Source organism: Hippoglossus stenolepis, chromosome 17 (genome assembly GCF_022539355.2).
Source record: "Hippoglossus stenolepis isolate QCI-W04-F060 chromosome 17, HSTE1.2, whole genome shotgun sequence".
NCBI classification, from domain to species: domain Eukaryota; kingdom Metazoa; phylum Chordata; class Actinopteri; order Pleuronectiformes; family Pleuronectidae; genus Hippoglossus; species Hippoglossus stenolepis.
The window spans coordinates 8,217,993-8,231,144 of NC_061499.1; the positions used below are offsets into that span (position 1 = coordinate 8,217,993).

Consider the following 13,152-nt stretch of genomic DNA (forward strand, 5'->3'; position numbering starts at 1 on the left):
GAGAGAGCTGTGGAGGGTGTTGCCATAAAAGAATAACTTTATTTGTAAAGCACTTGTCTAAACAAGGTTACAACGTGCTTCACAAAATCCATAGCAATACATGAATGAATGAAAATAAAAGATATCCGATTCAGTTTATTTTAAGCTCCAAATCACAACATATTAAGGTCGAGACCTTAACATTTTGAGAGAAACCCACAAGTTCCCGCATGTACTGCATATGATGGAGTGAAGCATTTGAAAAATATACCTTTTAAATGTGTATGTATTGAAACACATTGAAAAGAAAAAAAAATTATATATATACATCTGAAAAGAATAGGGATTTTACAACTTTACTGAAAAAAACATTAGAAACTAACACCTAAAAACAAAAAGAAAACTTTGTTGAATCAACACAAGCGAGACAGACAGTGTTTTGACAGTCAGTATAGATGTGTCATCTCAAGGACGATTGTTTCGCTGTGTGGAAAATAACCTTATAAACTGCATGTTTTCCTCACCAACAGGACAATATTAGTCATAAATAACAGAGTGAAACTATGGGACGGGCGCACAATCTTTTTCTTGAGGAAAGAATTGAAGATTTTAAATAATAATAGGGTGAAGGCGACGGGATGGGGAAAAAGAAATCAATGGGAGGTTTATATCCGAGACATGCAGCAGGTGGCAGGTGCATTATTTCCTCAATGTGACTCTTTCTCTGTAGTCCGTCCAAAGCCTGCACCACTCAGGATGGGGTGGATCCTGCAGTGTGTATGCCTGGAGGCTGCAAGATTGCCTTTGTTAGGGAAAACATTCTTACCTTTGGCTTTTGAAGGGCAGTGTTTGAAAAAGGGGACTAAAAAGTTCACAGTCCCTCCCGCCCCATGGGGCAGCGGGGGGAAAGGACTGGGAAGGAGAAGGTGAAAGACTTCGCCGGAGCCTGGATTTCATACCAAGCTAAGAGGGGTGCATTTATTATTCATGTCACCCGGATCCCCACAACATTCTGTAAACTATTCTTTTTGCATTATGGCAACAATAAAACATTTGAAGGCCTGACTGAATATGCACACGTAGAATTTAATCTTGTCTTTATCTTGCATGGTTTCCATTTCACCACCCACGCTAAACATCTGCATACACTCATAAACCCAGTAAAGTGGCTTAAGTGAAATCTTCCATTAAATGAGATAATATGTGACCAGATGTTCTGCAGTTTGTAGCAACAGTTGATAATATCAAATTAGGAGTTGACAGGAGGAAGTGATGTTGACTTAGTTAAATCACCCAAATAGATATGTTAGCTTCTCTTGACAAGGTAAAATATCATCTTATAAATCAATTCATTATAAAACCATTGATTTACCCTGTGGTTAACTGGGTAGTGATAAGAGTTATTAATATGTATTGGCCTCTGATTTTAAAGGGACGACTGAATTCAGCCAGACATTAGACTTCAGCTGGAGTTTCCAATGTATTTTGAGGCAGAGAAAGATTGATTTACATTTCAAATGCCGTTTTCAGAGGTGCACGCCGGAGAATGTCTGTAGAAATGGGTCCGGACATTCTCCGGAGTTCATGTCCGAAAACGGCTACTGTGATGACAGGGTATGCGTCACCTTAAGAGTCGTCCTTTCTCATTTCAGTGTGGTTGTTTTTGGTTTACAATTTATGATGTAAATAAGTGAGTCACTTTAAGAGTGAGTGTTTCCAGTGGGAGATCCCCTGCTGTGTTCTCACATCGGATTCGGAAGAAGCATTTTCAGTTTTTTTCTGTTTGAAGAATCGGTCACCAGTTACTTCAATCGTAATGGATTTGGCTGCAACGCTGTTCACCCATGACGCTCGAAAAGTGTGTTGTGGACTCAAACACTTCCCCCACCGCTCCATCGGCATCGTGGTGAGTAGATAATGAGTGCATTTTCATTTTTGGGTGAACTATCCCTTTAAGAGACAGACTCAGTGTTGTCTATTTAGTTTTGGTATAAACAAGATGACAGTGTGTGTCACTTTAAGAGTTACAGTTTGATTTCAGTGTCTTTGATTTTTTTGGGGGGGAAATATTATCTATGTAAATAAGAGTGTGTCAGTTTACACATAAACACGATTAGAGTGTGTGCCACTTTAAGAGTCACAGTTCCTGAATGCAGTGTCTCTGATTTACTGTCATCTGTGTAAAGAAGTGATGACGGTGTGTGTGTGTGTCACTTTAAGACTCGGGCTTCTTGATATTAATAGAGCTGCTGTGTCTTCCTCCTGTGACGTCATGGCCACAGGCAGAGAGGTGCTGTCACTCTCCTCTGAACTACAACACAAACCCGAAAACCCACCAGAACCGAACCGGCGGCTCCCATCGGCCTCGGTTCGCTGTGACCCAACAACAACAACAACAACAAAAAAAAGCAACAACAACTATGAAAACTACATGAACGTGTGGGGTGGGGGGGGATTTTTTGCGACAGCACTCACAACCAAAATTAGCCTCCAACTCTCCCTCAGACCAAAGAGAGAAAAAAAAACACAAGAGCCAGCCACAGTCACAACGTCCGACATCATCACCAGCAACAAACAAACAAACAAACAAAAAAAGAGAAAAAGCCCCCCGAAAGAGACGAAGCGGCCAAGCAGAGCAGCGTCCATCTTTAACAGGCTGCAGACACACAGAGAGAGAGAGAGGGAGAAAAAGAGGCTAATGCTTGTTTTTGTGATCAACAGGTAAGCGGCTCCACGACAGCACCGCTAGCAACGTTAGCTGCTCGCTGCTAGCTGCTGCAGTCGGAGTGAGCGGAAGGGAAGAAAACAAAGCGGCGGCGGCGGCGGGTGGCGATGCTCGGTGCGTAGATGGCGAGGGGGGTAAACAGCGCGGTGCTGTGCGGGGAAGAGGAGGGTCCCGTCCTCGGGAGAGTTGACGCTAGCACGGAGATGTGTTTGCTAACAGAGGTGAGGGGAGGGGAGGGTTGGGGGGGGTCGACAATATCAACAGCGTTAGCCGTTACTAGTTTTTACGACGGGCAGCAGCCGCTTTGCGTCTTATGTAACTAACGGCCTGAGCAGCGTCGGTCAGGAAGAGAGAGAGAGAGAGAGAGAGAGAAAAAAGAGGGATCTGGGTTGAATGAGAGAGAGAGAGAGAGATTGAGAGAGAGAGAGAGAAGGAGGAGGAAGAGGAGAAAAAAAAGAGCAGCACCGCTTTGCTTTGAATTCACATGGCACATTTACATTTAGGTTCGCACACACACACACACACACACAGACGCTACACAAATACAAATTGAAAGGGGGCTACCGGGGGGACGGCTTTGATTTAAAGGCTGAGTTTGGAGGCGGCAGCGAGGGGACGCGGAGTGACTTAGTCGCCTCAAAGTAGGTTTTGTGTTTTTACTCCTTTTCTCCCTATAAGTTGTCTCTTCTGTACTATTTTTCTCCTCCTTCAGCGGCATCCCGAGCCCGAGGAAGCCGGCGGTGTGGCGTCTGTCGCCCGGTAGCTTCTGCCCACAAACTACTCCAACTCACTTTTACTGTGCCGTTTTCATTGATAACTTCTTTTAAAAAAAAAAAAAAATCGGACGCCGCACACTCAAGTTCAGATTTGCTGCTGCCGCACGTCGCAGATATTGAGGTTTGCGCTTTAAAGCTGAACTCCTTTTTACTTTTGGATGCTCGTAGTTTGTTTGGGGTGCAAGCTGGGAAGTGGCGATCAAAGGCAATTGTGTTTATTAGGTGCTTAAGAGCAGATATGGCGCTGTTTCTTGCACCTCTCTCATTGTTTGGAGCGCATGGTGGATGTGGATTGTCGTAAAAGGACCCCCCCTTCCTCCTCCCCAAAAAACATCCTCTCCTATCAGCTTCAAAGGACAACAAACACGCACTAGCTACAACATTTATTTATTTGTTTGTTGTTATCGTTGAACTTTTTTTTCATGAGTGATGCTGGGAAGCCTGAGTTGCCATTTCCACTCCACTTTGAAAAAGTTTCTCTCCCCCCCTCCTCCCCTCCTCACCCAGCTCCCCTCTTCTTTCCTCCTGTCGTAAGAAACTGTGATGTTCCTTTGAGATAAGGGAGCCGGGTAGGCATGACAACTCTGAGGGGAGAGCAGAGTATGTGAAGCCAGTACAATGAGGCACACACTGCGAGGAAGCTTTTTACATAGTCCTTCACAGTTCTCCAACTCTGGTCCCCCCCCACAAAAAAGAAAAAACTGAGTGTGTGTGTGGAGCGACTTTTATTCAGCAGATAACCTCAGATTTAAAAAAGAAAACAGGTCCTAACTGTGACCCCCCCCAAACACTTGTTCACAGCTGTTTTAAAAATGCTGACACTTCTGAATTTTACTAAGTGGTTTACTATTTAATTTAGTCATAAGGAAAAAAGTTTGTGTAGTTGTAAAATAGTTGCTGCCTATTCCTACCAGTCCTTTTTAAATATAAAGTATATCTACTGCTTTGGGCTTCACAGCGTCTCAGTGAGGAGCAGAAATCACTTCGCGAGCAACAGTTCACAGACTTTAGAAAAAAAATTCAAACCAAGTTTAGTATCTTTGCCTTCCAGTGTTTCGTTAAAAAGTTTTCCCTCTGACAAATGGTTGTTTTTCCAACTTTTCCATGTTTTTCCGCAGCAGCAGAGAACATGTATGCGTGTGTGTAACTGCAGGGATCATTTGAGTAAAGACACAATTGCAGTGAAAGTGATTCACAAGACTTTTTAAGTTTAGTTTCACGTTTTTTAAAGTCAGCGTTCTGTGGCACTAATCTTACTCTGAAGCTGTAAATTCAGAGTACTTTTCAAAGCCATTCACATCCGTGAATTTTACTTAAGGACGGACATGATTCTAAGCCGCTTGTCTTCTGTGAGATTTACGATGACGACATTGTTGTTTTTATTACTTCTTTGAAAAGAAACTATGTTTCAAAGTTCCTAAAACGCTGTCAAAGTTAAATGAAGTTTGGGACAGTTTGCTATAGAGGCTTTGAATATTTGTCTCAGTTAAAGTTCAGTACCCAGTATATTTATGTGGCATGTTCAGCTCCATGTGTAACTTCTTAACTGCCTTGTTTTCCACCGCTTTACATCCGTAATAGTGATCTGTTTCTTGATGGTGCCACAAATTCCTATTGATATTACTTTTGAATTATTTGGTAATCTGATATGGTGATGCAGAGGCGGTAGTTTGATAATCAGCACAGCACCTCAGGGCACTTTGTAAGTTAAGCAGGATCAAGTGCTTTTTGACAGATGTCTACTTTTGATGGAGTTGGGAATAGTTTTAGATGCAAAGTTGCTGCCCTGTTGTGACTGAGTTGTGTGTTCATGTTTTGTTAGATACAACACACTCCAGCCTGCATATTGTTGCTCTTAGTTGTATGTCCAGATAACATGTTCTTATTTCTGAAAAGGTATCATGCACTTTGTTCAACTTCTATAAACTTCTAACAAGTTTCTATAAAATTTGGTAAGAAAAAATTCTATCAATGTAACAGTGCAGCTCTATAACCTTTCTTAAAATGTTCCTCTTTCCAGACACTGGATATTATTGTATCTTACGGCCTTGTTCGCTGCTCCTATTAAACGTCAAAACAGTTGACGACTTCCTAAAGAGAACCTCTGCTTGTAAAAGTCTTTCCTGTACGTGTGTGAGACAGAGTGGGAGAGAGCACAGCACTTTTCCCTGTCTGTGTGTGTGTGTGTGTGTGTGTGCGTGTGTGTGCGTCTGCGTCTGTACGAGCGGCGGAGGCAGCCATGGCTTACTCATATGGCTGCAATATGTGAAGCCTCTGCGGTGGAACTGGGAAGAGAGAAAGTTTTGGGGGGAGAGAGCGAGAGGGAGAGAGAGAACACATGGAGAGAGGGAAGTCAGAAACGTCCTGTTCAACTAGCTGGAATGTATCTCCTGAGTTTTATTGATGGTTTGATGTTCTGTAAGACATGAGGAACAACTGTAGTGATTTTGTGGGCTGCCATGCATTTGTCTTTGGTCGTTTCATAGTAGTGCTGCGTTACCAGAGGAGGGAAAAAAAGGGCCAGTGTGAGATGGAGTGTAAAAGGAGACTTCAGCCCAGTTCAAGCCACTTTTTTGGGGTAGAATTGTGGCGTTTTCATCAGTAGACGCGCAATTGGTTTTGCTGCCTTTTTGAAATGAAGGAGGCATGGAAATATTTGTTGTACACCATCATTTAAAAAAAAAACAACCTTAATTGGAGTAATCAGAGTTGAAATCAACTTTTTATTTCTTGTAAAATGTATTACTATCAGCATTTAAATTGGGGGGGAAATACAAGAAGACAGGAATAACTGTGAACAATATGACAAGACATTTTTACAAGTAGTTGTTTCAGACCAGAAAAAGTTGTAGAAACCTGATGGGACTGTGAATTTTACATTGTGCAGTGAATATTCTCACATACGCTAGATACGAACCTATCATCAACTGGAAAGCCTTTATAGTATTGAGGGAAATTTGTAAAACTTTTGCAAAACTTCTTCTGTTGTTTCACTACGTGATACACGACTGAATCTGCTTTACATTACCAGCTGTAATCTATCAATAGCAAAGGGAATAATTCAGAAAAATTCCAGCTGTAACTTCTGCTAATTTGCTGCCGTCCCTCCACTGACGTGCGTCCTCTCTCCACGCTTTGTCCCGTTTCATTGTGTTAAATTATACGACACAGTGAACATATAAGGCCTGATTTGAGTTTATCTTGGCTTGTTATCGCTGTCTAGCAAATTGGGTAATCTCATTCACGAACCTGTTGCTCGGCGCAGATGTGTCTGAGGAAGTGAAGAACAGTCGCTTCCCTGATTTGAGGAGATAACGGCTCTAATAATCTGTTGAACGGAAAATAATATAGTGAACTGTGACTAAAGTGGAACTAAGAGCCACTGCTTTCTCAAATCAAAACTTAGATTTTACTCCTGTGTTTAACTCTCCTGTTCTACTTTTGTGTATTTTTGCTGTCTTCCTTTGTGTATTTTGATGCGTCAGATAATTAGACGTGGGGAAGCCTTGCTCAGATATTATAGCAGACATGTTTACAGGTGACATTAAATTACCATCTCCATACCCCTAAATTAAGATCCTGTCTCAAATAAAGTCTGCACTCAGTCCATCTTCGTAATGTAACACATGTCATATTGTTTAAACCTAAAAAGATCACATGGGATTTCAAGTTTTCAAGGACCTTTTCTGTTTTGTGGATCCAGAGCTCCGATTTATTTTTCATTTCTGTTCCTATTTATTTATGAACGTGAACCGTCTTAACTCTCACAGTTTCAAATAAGCAGTAAAAGATAACATCTATTAAAGCAATCAGCTGTTATTCATCTCAACCCTGCCTGCAGTTCAGATAAAGGAAAACATCCATTTGTCACGGATAGTTTCTTTAAAGAAAAAAAAAAAAAAAAGCTTTTCTGCAAGGCTTCTGGCGCTCTTGGCTCAAAGCTCCGCAGCTAGCACTTCTTTATGACCAGCTCTCTTGTTTTGCTCATATCCCAAGGACACAATTGTTTTTAACTTATTTTTATCGTCTGGGCACATTGTTTTTGGCTCTTTGATCGCTTTATATTAGCTGCCTGTAACGTCAGTGATACAGGGATTTGAGCGTATTCTCCTGTTGCAGTTACTGGAAGTCGGTCTGGAAAAGAGTGTCTGCTAAATGCCCAAAATGTCATCCCCACTCTCCGTCTGTGGTTAGTACAGCGTTGTTTAGGCTTGAGTTTGTCTCTAATGTCTTTGGTCTATTTTAGACTTTTAAGTCCTTTTAGACGGCCTGCTCCAGATAACGAGCACATGGTCCTGGTTTATGGTGAAATGATGCTTTTTTCCCTCCCACTTTTTTTTCTGGGGACATACAAATCCCAAGCATGGGACAATTTTTTTCCTCCTTTTGATCCGAGGCAGTAAATAAATCTGTCACGATACAGAGCAGACTGATAAAGTGGTGGCTGAGCAGATAAAGGTGTATATTCTTGTAGAAGGTTGTGACACCGGCAGCAGTTGTGGTTATAGACTCAAAAGGTCATCATACTCAACACCAGCTTGCCCCTTGAAAGTTACTGCTAAAATATGCAGTAGATCATTGTTTCTGAATGTGCATATGCTGTATTTTAATCTTCATTGAACACAACTGTGGCTCCTGAGTGATCGATGAACACTCTCCGGGTCGGGGGAAACCTGCTGGCTCGTCATGTGCTGCGTTTTGAGTTGCGAGTTCTCGTCTGTTTTGACTCAGCAGTGTACTCATGACGCTGATGCTTCCGGTGCACCACAGACATTAAGTTATCAATCAGTGCTTATGTGAGTTTTGACCTTGTGTAAAAAAAACAACCAAAACACAGCGAGTGATTTGCTCCAGTGCTGCTTTCAATTAATGTTCAAATAAATCCTGTCCTAATTGAAAACGAATCAGCGCTCATTTGCTCAATCATGAAGAAATGAATGGCTGTTTCCAACCTAAGAGCCCTGTCTCGGGGAAAGATTTCTGTCACATTAACTACACAGCAGCAGGTTTTCCTTGACGTTCCTTATGTTAGACAAATTATGACTTTATGCTTTCATCATATAGATTTTCCACGTGTCCTATAGGTTGTGTGGCTTTGAACCGCTGCTCGTCTTTCCCCAAGTTGTACTGCAGGTGTTGCAAGGTTTTGCAAAGGGGAATAAAGAAAAGAAAAAGCGTTTGAATGTTGATGACTGTTTGTCATTAGGGAAAGAAACGTGGCTTTAAACAGTTGTCAGTTATCTTGAAATGAAACAGACGGAGATGTTGTAAATGTTGGTTTCAAAGAGATCTTAATATGAATGAGAAAAGTTTGGAAGCTCCAGTTTATTTGTATTAACTCTGCTTTGTAGGATAATTGTGAATGGGTTTTTATTGAGTCTATAAATACGGTCTGTCAGCCTGTTTACACTGGGGGTGCATTAAAAGTAAGTTTGATGTATCTTGTGTCGGCGTTGTGGCTCTCATCCTGATAATGGTCAATAAAACGTTCCACTTTTCACCTTTGAAAATGTGGCTCCACATTAAAAGGTAACGTCCAATTACAATAACTTGTCACAATAGATATTGAGCCAAAACCCGCAGCAAAAATCATTAGAGGAGAATCAATTTTTTCAATTGCCCTTTTTAAAGTTTTAATCCTTGCATAATGAATTTGAATGAGCTCCAATATTGCTTTTCCCCACAGCAGTGGTATTTTATAAGATCGTGGTTAGTAGAGTGCACCCAAAATACTTCCAGCTGTCACACCAGGGCCTAATAGATTCATTTATCATTTCATCTTTTCACGTGGTGTATTTTTCACACCATTGTTCACATGCAGAGAAGCTAAAATGTTTTACTTGGGTTATATGCTTAAACTGTTTATCTCTTATACAGCACTCCTGCTCAATATACATATTATTTTATACATGTTAAAACAATGCAAAATAATCTATCTTAAAGCATAATTTAGATTTTGCAGGTTACTATTTTAAAATTTTACTTAATTGTACCAGTTTGGTGTTTACTTGTCAGAGCACGTCTGTGTCAGGATGTCGTGATATAAAATAGGTGTCTTTAGAAACTTGTATCTTAAAATAAGTTTGTTAAAATATAGCATGTTTTTCACAATTTGCAGAAATAACTTAATGCATAGAAGGGAAAAAAAGGGACAGTTTTTATAAGTAATCCTAAATGTGAATTAATAATAATTTTCTCAATGCATATATTAGACACATTCAAAAGCCAGTGTAGACTCACAGATTTGGTATACTTAATATATTTAGTGTTGTACCAGGTAATACAGCGAGGTAGAGATTACATAGGTTATTACAACATGTTCTTTAGAATACTTTAAAAAGGATTTAAACTGGAGAACATTCGTATGCTGTTCTCCAGTGTTCCCATGAGCACGACTCCATCTGTAATTCCTTCCAGTTTTCACACAATATCCAGCAGATAAATGGTGAAAATTAGCCATGTAAAATGTGACACTTGCACAAGTGGCATGAATTTGGACGTGATTTATGTTCCAGGCGTCTTTGTGTCGAGGCTGAAAAGGCTGCGAACACACAGATGGAGGGAGTGCTGGAGCGGTTTCTTTAAGTCCTTACTGCTTAATTCAGTGAGACTTTTCTCGAGTAGCAGTGGCAGCTATTTTCTTTTTTTTTAATCGAAAGAGCTGCTCGGATAAAAGTAAAAGTTGTCTCACTCCAAAGTCAGCACACAATCAACATTTTCCAAGGCAAAGAGTCATTTGATTTTATGTGAATCAACAAATCCACCTGTTGTTTCGTGGCAGAAAAGAAAATGCTTTTTTCACTTCCCCAGGTTTGACTTGTTGTATTCTATCAACAAGTTAGAATTGCTGCAACAGATGCGGGCTGAAATAACTGTATTTCATATTACATCAGCTTCTTGTTGAGCTGCTATAAGTCTGAGTTATGACTTTGTCTGTTGAATCGCAGGTATTTGTGATGTGGTTGTTGTGTGTTCACAGGTGATTTGAAGCCTCTGCAGCTCAATATATTTCATTAATATGGCATCTGCTCCTGTATGTCTTTCAAATAAATCAGAAACGCACACCACTTCTCGTGGCCACAGGCTTTTCAGTGCTGGAGAACAGTCATTTCCAGACAGTTGAGCATTGTTGATAGATAGTTATCAGTTACTGTAAAAGTCTATCAGCGCTTATCTCTCTTCGATGAAGTCAGATCTGACTCACTGATTCGATATCTCTGTCCTGAAGGTCAACCGTCTGCTCTGCGTGTGTGTGTGTAGTCAAACCAAGAACCTGCTCACTCACATAAATACATTCATTTCTCTCCTTTTCTCCTTTCCCTCCTGCCGTGTCTTTATCTCTCAATCTCTCTTATTCTTACCGTAATGCAAACTGAGAAAGGCTGTTAGTGTCATGTGTGTTTGATCAGACTACAGCCTCTGTCAAAATACTCAATTTACTCGCTCTGAGATTGCAATTATTTCTGATTTCGAGTGTAAATACACGCTGACATTTGTTTGCTATTGTTTCCTTCTCGGTCACAATAATATTTCTCCCGAGGTTTGACTTGTTAAAATTTTTCTGCAGCAAATGTGTGTTTTCTCCCAGTGTGTGTTTCGCAGTCGTCCTGCATTATCACGAAGTTGTGTGTGTGTGTGTGTGTGTGTGTGTGTGTGTGTGTGTGTGTGTGTGTGTGTGTGTGTGTGTGTGTGTGTGTGTGTGTGTGTGTGTGTGTGTGTGTGTGTGTGTGTGTGTGTGTGTGTGTGTGTGTGTGTGTGTGTGTGTGTGTGTGTGTGTGTGAGAGAGAGAGAGAGAAATGCTCTACATCCCGTGCGTTTGTTTATGTGCACGCAACCCTGTCAGCTATGATGCGTTTCATTTTATAAAATTACCAGTTTTTACGGTAAAGGGATCTGTTTTAAGTGTGTGTGTGTGTCTGCATGCACGATAAGTTAAATTAATACTTTTCATTTCATTCCTGAAAGTGTATAGTTATGACTATACACTGTACGTGTTGTGGAAGGGGACTCATTTCTGCCTTTTTAAAAAGCACTGCGCTTACTCCCCCTCTTGCGCGCACACACACACACGTACAGCCCCATTAGTATTGTAGTCTGGGATCTGGCTAAAACATCTGGTGGCTGAGTAACTTTTCAAAGTAGTCTTTGTCCTCACTCTGTGTGCATACATGCGTGTGTCTGTGAGTGTGGGCCTTCGTGTGTGTGTGTGTGTGTGTGTGTGTGTGTGTGTAATAAGGGGCAGACCTTTTACGGCGTCCCGTCAAATTAAAACTATGATTTAAACGACTAACATGTACATTCTTTTTTTTTTTTTCTATAAGCAAATAGCCTCTGCTGATTTTGTGCGTGTGTGTGTGTGTGCCTCTGGCTTTGTGGACTGTTGAAAAAACATTAGGAAAAATTAAGCATGGATCTAGTAACTGTAATTGACGAATGGCCCGTCTGGCCTGTTGTGTTATTTTATTCATGTAACCCTGGCTGGCCCGCTTTATAACCACGAGACGGCGCAAAGAAAGCAAAGTGAGATATGACCCCCAACCCCCCCCCCCAAACTTCCATCTGGTCCTGCTGGACATTTCTGCCCAAATCTGAAAGAACCAGTGACATTCGGTTGGATGCAGCTAAACCATCTCACCTGTTTTCTGCGAGGTTGGGCCGGCCTTGGTTTACTGATACTGATAATCCCACAGCAGCAGCAGCTTTGGGCTTTACAGGCCACAGCCCCTGCACACAGTGTGAGCTGATGCCCTCAGAGCTTCACATCAAGTCAGAAAGAAGTGGGGATTCATCTCTGTCTACTGCAGTTCATTTTCTCTTACGCAGCATTTTTTTGAAGGCGTAGGATATTGACCGGGTACGATAACTTAAATGTGCGTGTCTTATGTGATGAGGAAAATCCTTTGACGTAAAGCGAAACGTTTGACATTGAGCAGGAAACCACAACCATGGGTGGATTTTTTTTTTTTTTTCTTCTTTCCAGTGTCACCCAGTCTGCAGTGCTTGATGCCAGTGATGGGGTTGTGTCTGTGTAACACTGCTGAATGGATTTGAATAGAGATCTGATTGCATTTTGAGACATTTAGTCCTGCGTTGAGCTGGTCCAGCTCCTAACTATAGATATTTTCTTGTAGTATTGCAACTAGGGAAGAGCAGTATTGATCAGCCAATTAATGAAGTGAAATATATCTAGGCCCTGATGATAAAATAGCCTCCTTAAGCTTCTCAATTGAGAATCTTTTATGTATTTCTATCCAACATCTATGATGGTAAAATCTTTGATTTTTAGATCATTGGACAGACCAGGACAACTCAATGAGATGTGACCGTTTGTCATGAAAATCAAAGTAAATTTACTCTTAAGTAATACATTTATCAAACATATTAATGCAACTTAAATTAGGGATAAATAGTATTTTTTATGGTCAGCATTTTTTGATAAATATCACTTCTGGTAGTATTGATAATAAAATGTTTTATTATCAGTCCTGCTCTCTCTTTTCAAGGATTAGATTAGTGATATTTGTCATGGTCAGCATTTTCTTTGGGGGGTGGTGTGTGTGTTTTTGCTGATGTTTTTATATGCATGTGTAACTGTTTTTTGAAGTGTGTGTGTGTGTGTGTGTGTGTGTGTGTGTGTGTGTGTGTGTGTGTGTGTGTGTGTGTGTGTGTGTG

General features: G+C 40.9%; 1 protein-coding gene across 4 annotated transcripts in view; it reads left to right on the forward strand.

The window, feature by feature from the left end:
• Positions 1–2,260: 2,260 nt before the first annotated feature.
• Positions 2,261–13,152, forward strand: part of trps1 (trichorhinophalangeal syndrome I) — a 113,628-nt gene continuing 102,736 nt past the window's right edge. For 2 of the 4 annotated variants that reach the window (XM_035181943.2, XM_047344309.1), the window contains exon 1: positions 2,963–3,345. The gene's annotated coding sequence lies outside the window, so the exon portion shown is untranslated. Of the gene's footprint in view, positions 2,926–2,962; positions 3,346–13,152 lie in introns of those variants that run through there. The other 2 variants (XM_035181941.2, XM_035181944.2) reach the window with 2 other exon arrangements.